Source organism: Leptonychotes weddellii, chromosome 14, assembly GCF_054177405.1.
Source record: "Leptonychotes weddellii isolate Sample4059 chromosome 14, ASM5417740v2, whole genome shotgun sequence".
Classification (NCBI taxonomy): domain Eukaryota; kingdom Metazoa; phylum Chordata; class Mammalia; order Carnivora; family Phocidae; genus Leptonychotes; species Leptonychotes weddellii.
This window is the reverse complement of record NC_138382.1, coordinates 19,066,922-19,077,668: the sequence shown is the minus strand read 5'-3', so window position 1 is coordinate 19,077,668 and position 10,747 is coordinate 19,066,922. Positions and strand designations below refer to the sequence as shown.

Genomic DNA, 10,747 nt, shown 5'->3' with positions numbered 1-10,747 from the left:
TTCCTTCCATACACATGGTAAATTCATGGTCCCCCTCCCCTGTGAACTTAGGACTTATGCAACTTGCTTTAGCCAATAAAATGTAAGTGGAGGGAGCTTTAGAACCAGTGTGCAGGTCAAGATCTTCCCTCTGATTGTGCCAGAGGTATGTGCTAGATGGTGCTCTCTCAGCCTATATCCCCAAAGGATTATGAAAAGGAGGTCTGTCTGTTGAGCCCTCTTTGGACTTGGATGTGTGTGAAAATAAACTTTCATTGGGTTACACCCTCTAAGATTTTGGGGTTCTCTTTATTGCAGTTTAACCTGGTTGAAACAATGTAGAATCCTTTAATGGATCCCCCTTACCTTTAAGCATATGAAAGCATATGTATGAAAGTTCTTGGTAAACTATAAAAAGGACTGGAAAAGTTCCTTTTGTTACCATAGAGACGGCTCAGAGCTAAAGCAACAGGGAAATTTGCAAGGAAAATAGAAAGATCATGGGATTTGGATCAGATGACCTGGTCCTAGTCCCACCTTCATTGTTATTCACCTTTTATGTAAATTTTATAAATTGAATAGCATAAAACATTATTGAATTTTAAAAAATATCATCCCTACCTAGGAAAGTGATTCAGAGTGCATGGAAGTGTTCTCACAATTAATTACCACAGCCTTGTTAAGACATAGTAAAATTTAACTTATTCTCAGAAATTGTTTACTAAGTAATAGGAGTGAAGTTATTTATCGAGTCCCTCTTTTTCTCCTCCCTTTAGATCTTCTGATTAAAACCTGTTTTGATTAAATAGAGCATCTCTTGGGATTGATTTATGACCTAGTGACTGCTGCCTCCATTACTTGGTTTAGGGGGTGCCAGTGACGAGAGAAGAAGTAGCTTGGAAATGCAAGTATTTCCTGGAGAGTAAGCCACACTGGTAAATCCTAAACCTGAGTGCAAATGGCAGATATTGCAGTCATTCCTAGGAGCCACTTTGTACTGAGGTGGGGGACACAGCAGTGACGTCTTGGAGCATGAGGTTGCTGGCCATCTTGACTTTCAAGAAGCTTTGGTAACAGTGCTCGGGGTGGGGGAGCAGATAAGCTCCAGAGCTCCAGAGAGCAAAGGGAAAGAAAAGCTGAATTCTTGAAGACAAGCTTCCTACTCTGAAAATGTTCCTGGGGCCTTCCTAAGTGCCCCTGAGCTGTAGCCAGACACAGGAGACAACTATGGATACTATAGCTTGCCTCCTCTTTAATCCGTCCTATCATCTCCTGGCCCTGTGCTCATTAGCAGCTCCCAAGAGGCACCCCGTCTGTTCACCTGTCATGGCTACTTTTGGGAACTAAAAAGGATTTGGAGACAGTGCAGCTTCTATCCTTTCTCAGCAAGGATGGCATTTTTTGTCACTGTCCTCCTATTGAGCTTTTTTTTTTTTTTTTTTAATTGCATTAGGAAGCTCAGTACAGATAGTAGAAAGATGGGCTTTGGAGTCAGATAGTCGGTCAGATGGCCAGGGCTCTGGTCTCACCTCCATCAATTACTTATGATGGCAACATACTGAAGCGTTTTTTTAGAGGTTTAAATACTGCTTCTGTCTAATCACATTATACATAATGTGCAGAATGGTTCTAATGGTGAATTCCTTATAAAGACATACTGGAAATTTGGTCTTGGATTTTTCTGCCAGTAATTCTTAACCTGCCAGAGAGTGGGATTTGAATTTAATATTACACATTCTGGCTCACTGAGGAGGTTAACATCATAACAAAATTCTAGCAATTATTTATAGGCACGTAGGGGAGAATTGTGTGGGTCTCACAGTGGTCCACTCTCTATAGTCCATCTGCTACAGGAGCTTCAAATGGGACAAATGGGTATAGATAGTGTGGGTGAATTCCTTTGCAATTGGTACCCTGTCTCTCTTTTTTTTTTTTCCTATGGGAACCACCATACAGAGTGTTGCAAGCATGGCATCTACTTATGAGGAGGAACTTAGGATATAAGCTTTGTTTTGTTTTATTTTGTTTTTTCCTTCATCATGATGAGAAATAAGAATCCAGGGGATGGCTACTCCAAATACCCACAGTTTAATGAAGCTACATTTTGACCAAACCTCTACTGAGTTACTGTGACAGATTAAGGATGGACATAAATTCTTTGACACTCCTTCCATTGAGAGGAGAGATCTGTTTATCCTCTCCTTGAATGTGGGATGGTTTGTGACTGCTTTGACCAATGGCATATGGCAAAATAATGTCATTCAAGTGTCAGATGTTTAAAAGAGGTCTGGCAGTTTCTATGTTGTTCTCTTGGAAGCCAGCTGCCAGGTAGGAAGGGAGACTATCTTGAAACAATCACTTCGTAAGAATCCCAGGCCCCATGAATGAATCCCCAAGAATAGGACATCATAGAGAAAGAATGAAGGAGGGGAGAGGGAAAGAGAACAGGAGAGGGAGGGAGGGGGGAATGTCAAGGAACCCTGAAGCTTCCAGTATACAGTACAGAGGCCATCTTTAAAGTGGATCCTTCAGTCCCAGGCACCGGCTAATGCCATCTGGATCAGAGACCAACCACCCAACCAAGCTCATTCTGAATCTCTGACTAATAAAATTGTAAGCAAGTGGAGTGGTTGCTTTAAGTCATTTGGGGTAGTTTAAGTTTTGCGGTAGTTTGTGATGCAGTAATAGATAACCTGATAAATCAGCTTTATAACCCTAAGGTCGGTCTTTTTTTTTTTTTTTTTAATTTTGGGGTTTGTTTTTATTCTTGATTCCTTGGGAATGGTTATCCCATTTGAATTAAGAGAACACTGGATTTCTTCACACATTGTTCCAAGTAGTCACAGGGTCAGTGTGTCTCTAGGGACCTGAGGTAGCAATGGGAAAACTAGGGCAGCTGCAGAGAGGAGAGAATATGGGGAAAATAAGAGGAGCCAAAGTAAAGGATACAGGGTCTGAGAAATGTTCAGTGTGTCACTATCCTCTGTCCTGGGCACTCTGACCACCACACCAAAGCATCCTATTGCTTGAGGTATATGGGGTCTGATGAGCAGCATCCAGCTGGCTAATGCCTGTCTCCTTCCATAATGTGCTTGGCCAAGTGGTAGAGCAGAATCTGTATCTTATGCTCTTCCTTCTTTGGAAAGTCCTTCCTATTCTCTTTTTTTAAAAACCCATTCAGCTCTTACCTATCATGTGAGACAGCTCTGGGAAAACTCATCCAGGCTTATCTAGATGTTCTTCCTCCTTCGTGCTTCCATGGCAACCTGAGCTCACCTGTGTCATTTAAAACGCCATATTGAATCATTTGCCAACGTTTTGGTCATTTCCAGGAATGGCAGATTTCCCAAGGGCAGAAAGCATTTCTTGTTGATTTCAGTGTCTATCAAGTGTAGAGAAAGGAATTTGGAACTTAGGTGCCCCAGGAGCACTTCATTGCATAGAACTGAAAGGAATCATCTTGTGCAGAGGTCGTTTCTCTGGTGATTTTCTAAACTATTGAGCACATTATGCTAAGCAAGACAAGTCAGACAGAGAAAAACAAGTACCATATGATATCACCTGTATGTAGAATCTAAAAAAGTTAAACCTGTATAAAACAGAGAGTAAAATGGTGGTTATTGGGGGATTGGGGGATGAGAGTGGTGGTGTTTAAAGGTATAAACTAGTAATGAGTAGTAAATAAGCCACAGAGATCTAATGGACAGTATAATGATCTAGACAATAATACTGTACTATAATTGTGTAATGTGATAAATATCACTACATTGGCAACCATATTACAGTATATAAATGTGTCAAAGTAACACACTGTACACCTTAAACTTACACAATGTTACACATCAAATTTATGTACAAACAAAAACTGTTGATATTGAGACCATGGGAGACCTGCCTTTTGAGAGTCGGCAATCAGTTCTTATGACAAAGAACTAATTCTCTTTCCCTCCTCCTCACCCTCCTCTCATTCTGGAAGTTTGTCTTTTGTCTTTGTGGGGCTGTAGCATAGTACACACCATACCCTGAGGGTGGATGATTTAAAGTAACTCAATCAGGAGCCTTTTTCTGTCTCCTTTCCCTCTCTCTCCTCTTGCTCGCTTCTTCCAACTCTTTTTGTAGGACCATTCCCCCATTTTAGTCCTTTGTTTTCATAATGGTGCACGATGAGGTGAGACTGGTCGTTTGCCGTCCCTCTGCTTCTTTGGTGGGGCCTGAGCTGCACAGGAATCCTCCAGCTCGGATTCAGCAGAGACTCTCTGGTCTCCATTTCCTCAACAATAAAAGAGGCGGGATAATTAAATAGCTCCCAGACCAGTTAATGGGAGAGAAGCAAACTCGGAGTGAAATGGTAGGTGTCAAAGCACTTTGCAAAGTGAACGGGTGTATAAATATTTGGTGCGTCGTATGAGTTCAGCTGGTCTCCGCCTATCACTATCTAATTGTGTAATTGACCCCCTACTACTCACCTGGTGTTGTTTCTGACCACAAATCCTTGAAACAATTAAAGTCCGCATGTTAGATTTGTCTTCAAGGATTTCTACGGCCTGCCACTGTGGCATTAATGGACAGAACCAGAGAAGCAGAAGCAGTGTTTGATGAATGTACTGTAATTGCTCTTTGGTATGACATAGTAATAGGAAAATTCATATAATTGACAATGTAAAGGCCCCTACTGTTAGCAGCTGCTTTAAATTTAATGGAGCTGAGATTGTTAATAGTCTTTTCTTCACAGGGGTCTTTCCTTTGGCAGCCACAGCACAGAGCAAGCTTGTCCCATCCTCTGCACTTTCCCTCCAGGCCCACAACCCAGCTCACTGTGACGGAAGATGATAGGGAATAGGTCCATTTGCACTTTTTCTTCTTGTCTTAATTATCTGGTGGAACCATTGGTGTGTGATACATGGCATTCCCTCCCTGTGAGACTTCTCCTTATGCAGCATGATGTTACAGAAGGACAGTTCTGGAACTGAACCGGGGATATGCCACTTCCTAGCTGCAAGTTTGGGACAAGTTCCTTAACCTCTCTGGCTGTAGTGTCTTTTAGACAAGATGAAAACCAAAACCTAGATATTGTAAAGTGACTGGCACAGGGCATGGAACGTGTTTATTAAATGTCGGCCTCCTGTTTTCTCTCTAGATGCCATACCAGACCTCTCAAATTAGCTAAGTCCTTCACTACCAGTTTCTCTGTCCTCACTCTCTGGTTTGCCACTTTTTTCACCAAAAAGACACAGCAGTCTGATTCTGCACTACAAAATTCCTTAGAGCTGTTTCCCCTTTCCCTACAGGGGCTACTTTGTTTTACCAACCAACCAACCAACCAACATGGGTCTTAGGCTATAAGAAAACTGCAGAAGATTTAGCATAGGGAGTCCAGTTGCTAGAAACTTGGGGTCATTACTGTGGATTAGGTTTATTGGCATACGGCTGATTCATAGGTGCAAGTCAAAGCCAGAGTAAAGCGCAAGTAATTCTACTTAGGCATTGATGCATGTCTTTTAAATGAAAAGCACCAGATTATAAAATTGTGTGTGTGAGTGTGTATGTGTCTAGGACAAAAAAAAAAAAGGGGGGGGGGTGGGTGGGAGGCAGACAGGGAGAGAGCGAGAGAGGAGAATTCTGCTGGGGCTCAGACACCTGCAGGAAGACACATGTGTTCCTGTCACCAGCCTGCTCCCGGTAAACCAAAGCCTCTTCTCTCCACCATCACTGAGACCATTTTCCTGCGCAGTGATTTCGTGATTAGTATTAACTGGGGACTATATCCTTTATCTTGGGAACAGACGGACATTAGGATGGGCCCAGACTGGACCAGTAGAGTATTTATAAACTGCTGCTGTAATGATCCAGGAAGAACACTACAGTTTCCTCACCTTCTCCTAGAAGAACTCTCCTAAGAAGGAAATAGGTATATTAATTTTATTAAATTCCCGGTTCTCTACTGTCTGGACTTCTCCCTTACTGACTCCTTAATGTGTGTGCTGCTGAAAGTTACCATCTTTTATAAGCACTATTAATTTTTTTTTCATGTCTCCCAGTCATCTTTAATCAGAATATTCTGTCACCTCAGAATCTTCCATTGGAAGATTTTATTTGACATGAAAGCTATTAATGGCTGCCATTCAACACTCTGCCCAGCTCTTCTGCTCTGATGAGCCTTCTGATGTGGTACACTACAACTTTCGGAAGCACATTGCCACTCCACCATTGATACTTGCTTTTATGCTTTTCTTTATAAGTTGTTATTATCTGGAAATGCAGTAACAGGTGGCAACAAGGTATCACTCAACAAGGAGAAGATCAGAATGCTGCCATCCATTAAAGGACGAATGGAAGATGTATAGCTACTTAGGTGTGTACCAGCATTTATAAAACAGGAAAAAACAGACACAATCTCCAAGATATGTCATTTCCCTGAAGTTATGAGCACTCGGTGATATATTTCTGATGAATTGATCTTCGCCAGTAATCATCTTAACACATAACTTTGCAAATATTTTGAGGAATCATGTATGTCTGCCAAATGTTTGTGCTGTTGGTACAATTTAGGGATGTCCTATCTACATCATTAGTCCCACTAATGTTCGGATGCTTCGGTTTGGACAAAGACAGTTCTCTGGAGACGGGAGGAGCCATGAGTTGTGATAAGCCAACGTTCACATGTATGCTGCCTAATAGAAGACATCTGCATGGGGGACCACAGCATTCAACTATCAACTCCTTGCACTTCTCATCACTTGCTACCTATATTAAGTTCACACCTTCTAAGCACAGCTTCTTCAGGATTTTGGTTGGTCATATTTTGGGGGGAACTTAGGTTAGAGGGACGAACCATAGTGTCTGCTGCTGTGCCTTCTTAGGTAAAATGTGTTTGTCTGAGACATGTTGGTAGATCAGACACTCTACCAGCCTGTGGATAGTGGTGCTCACTAAGAGCAAGTGGGTCCAAAAGGCAAACCTGGAATATGCTTTGATTCCGGTCAGTGATGAATGGCTGCCACTCCTGGGGGGCAGGGTGGAGAAGGAGTTTAATAACAGCAACTTGCTACAAATGGCCACTTGGTTTTCTTGAGTAGAGGTACTCTTCTGAGGTCTCAGTTTTGTTCTCTTTGGCTGGTGGGTGGGATATTGCAAAGGGCAGGAATTAGATTGCATTAGCAAGGGAGGTCATGCTATCTGAATCCCAAATAACCTCTACCTCTGCCACTGTGGCCACTCTCTTTGTGAGTTCATAATGCAATCACTGTGGTGGTTAAGGACAAAGGTTAGAAGATGTCCACTCACTGAGTCATCTTGTCCATGAAGTGGTTTAATGCCTCTTCTGAGGTGGATGCTCTCTGCTCAGCATTGATGTGTGATACAAAGATCCTCATACTTTGTGCTGATTCTCAGAGATCCATTTACCTGACACTTTCCCAGACTTCCTGTTTCCAGTTCTTTGATCTGGTTCTTTCCAAGACATTGACCAACCAGATAAGCCATTTCTGCCTACTTGTGAGCCTATCTATACCTTTCCCTTTGCCTACTATCTCTGCATTCCAAATGCATCATACCTTGCAGTGTCTGAAGTTCTGCCCAGTCGAAGGTTTTCCCCATGACATTCTTTCCGGGCTTCCCCTGAAAGATGACCGGGTACAGCGATACTTCATTTTTTGCTTGCACTCGCTTACTAAACTGACCCATCTGTGAATCAAGCTTGCATATTTCCTTTCCCATCAGTTAGTCATAGAAAATGACCATGTGACCAAAGTGTGAATTGAGACAAAGGCACCAGAGAAACATGGGCTCTGAGCAAGCTGTTCATGCACCTTCTTCGTGCCCTCTGGACCAGCTTGAGCCTGATTCTGGGTGTACCACACCCACTTATTAATTACTGCTGCTAGGACTGCCCAGTGTGATGATTTTGTAAGTCTGAAATTATTTAATTCATGATAAGTAGTTCTGGCCATACAGTCATTTAATTCCCAAGGACAGATGTGCAGTTTCTAAAAGGGTCTAGTATTATACCGAGACCTGTTTTTTGAATGGAGTGTAGTTTTTTGCTACATGTGACATAACTTTGCTTCCAAATCATAGGAGTTTCTGCTGTGACCATCCTATTAGACCTTGCCAAAGCCCTACACAATGTCTCTCTACCACAATCTGTCTAGTATCATGGAGTCTGCTGAGCCATGGAGATCAAATGTCAGCACTTCAGAACCAAAATCTGAAGTACTACAGAGAACTTTCTTTTTCTGGACCTTAACTGAAACTAATAGCCTTCAAACCAACATGGTGAATTGGTAGTTTCTGTATTCCTAATGGAATATGCTGCCTATAAAACCCAATGGAACCTATCAAAGGTTGGGTTTCATTCTTTGTGGTGGGGAACATTAGGTATTTCCCCACTCTCTGGATTGCATGTGCCTTTCTTTCTTTCTTTCTTTCTTTCTTTCTTTCTTTCTTTCTTTCTTGAGAGAGCAGGTTATGTGCATGAGCAGGGGAGGAGCAGAGGGAGAGGGAGAGAGAGAATTTCAAGCAGACTCCACACCCACTGCAGAGCTCAGTGTGGGGCTTGATCTCATGACCCCAAGATCATGACCTGAGCTGAAATCAAGAATCGGATGCTTAACCAATTAAGCCACCCAGGTGCCCCTTGCATGTGCATTTCTAAGGCATCTATAGTGTTTGCAACTTTTTGATCATCAGCTTCAATTAATATATTAATTCCCCCCCCAAATATCTAGACAGTTGAAGGTTAGCAGAATATGCCACCTCAAAATATGCCACTTAGGCATAGGCTTCTTTTGTTTGAAGGCAACTGAGAAGAAGTGAATACAAGAAAAGCTCTTTGCCCTCCCCCAATTTGCTTTAAGGCAGGATATAAATTTATAAAGGTGTCCCCCTTTCCATCTCTACCAGGAAGGAGAGAAGTTAATCACCAGAGATAACCAGGTACTTATCAGCCCAGAGATGATACCAAAGGAATCTATATAACAAACTTCGCAACTAGTCCTTACGTACTGTTTCCCCGTATTTTTGCCTTCCCACGGAATGCTGCCCCTAGAACGTAAAGTCCCTTGCCTTTGTCTTGTCACGTCTCAAAAATATCTTGCTCTTTCATTAAGATGTTATACAAACTTGTGCTCTAACCACCCCGTGAGTTACTCATCTCCGAGTGCTCCCAGGTGCATGTGCAGGGCACATGTTAATAAAGTTCTGTTTGTTTTTCTGTTGTTAATCCGTCTTTTGTGAGACTAACTCATAGGGCCCCAGCCAAGGAACCTCAGATAAGTAGAAGGAAAACAGTTTTCCTTTCCCGCACAATCCAGGTCCCTTCAATCTATTGTATGCCAGAGATCTTGAAAATTAGCATAACCTTGGGATATGACATGAATGTATATCCCAGGTGAATATAAACTCTCATTTTCCTTTTTTGTGGGTTATGGATTGCTAGTACATATCCACACATTGTGTACCTGAGGCTGCATTAATCTTCCCTAATGAAGGTACCACATGTGCTACAGTGGATCCAACCAATTTTTATAGTGGCTATTTTGGTGGATGAAATGGGAATATGGTGGGAAACATCACCTCTACATGTTTTAAGATCACAATAACTGATCTTGTTATTGTGCTGTGCTGTGATATTTTTGTTTACTCTAATTTCTGGGGTGGGTGGGGATAGTGTCAGGGATTACCACTTGGCTTTTTTACTACAACCATTCCTAATTGATAGGTCAAGGAACCAATCTTAAGTTTTTGCCAACTGCTAAATATGTGTACTTGAATTATACATTTGGGGACCAGGGAAATGACAACCAAGTGGGTCCATAGAGACACTAGCCCCTACTGTGAGACAGACCTGGATCAAAACTCCACTTACTACCTTTATTAACCGAACCCCTTATTCCCTCAACTCTAATGGGGAGGAGAGCAAGGTGGCACTTTGACTCTCCTGGTATCAGATTGAACTTGGACCTGATATCTAATAGGCCTTGAAAGATCTGGGAATTCACCTTTTCCAAGTGTGCCATTACCCAAATAAGTGGCTATAGGTCCTACTGGGAAAGGATAAAGGAATCGCTACTGTATATAATTGCTAGTGTTTGCTTCAGCAGCATATATACAAAATTGGAAAGATACAGAGATTAGCATGGCACCTGCATAAGGATGACACACAGATTTGTGTATGTAATTGCTGTGGTGCCATAGAGATCTTCATCCTCTGGACCTGGATGCTTCCTCAGTCAACGAGTGGGTTCTGCATCTGGGAGTTGACTCCAGTCTGGAAACTGGGCAAAAGTTCATGACTTTCCATTGGGGAGGGTTACCTCTGCCTTCTACTTCTCCATTCCTGATTTTCTGTATATAGGTAGGTAGGTAGGTAGGTAGGTAGATAGATAGATACATAGATAGATGGATCTATGTACTGTCAAGTACCCTGGGCAGTATCAATCTTGCCTCTAGAAATACCATGTATTTCAAGTTATCTCTATAGACCATTTTAGGTTAGACCCCTCTTGGCTGCCATTCATACTTTGCTAACCATGCTATTCCAAGATCCTATCATCCCCATTGCTTCTAGGGAACTCGGTTCTGTAACAGCTACCAGTTCAGCTCATAGAAGACAGTCCTTACTCAATTCACAGCATTCACCATAACACATACCCTCTCCAATGTCTATCACCCAGTTGAATCACAGACCTGTACCTCTGAAACAAATAATACATTATATGTTAAAAAAAAAAAAGAAGAAGAAGATAGCAGGAAGGGAAAAATGAAGGGG

At 42.1% G+C, this 10,747-nt stretch overlaps 1 pseudogene; it reads left to right on the top strand.

Moving 5' to 3' along the window:
- Positions 1–10,067: 10,067 nt before the first annotated feature.
- LOC115940355 (U6 spliceosomal RNA) lies at positions 10,068–10,166 on the top strand (annotated as a pseudogene).
- The last annotated feature ends 581 nt before the right edge of the window (positions 10,167–10,747 follow it).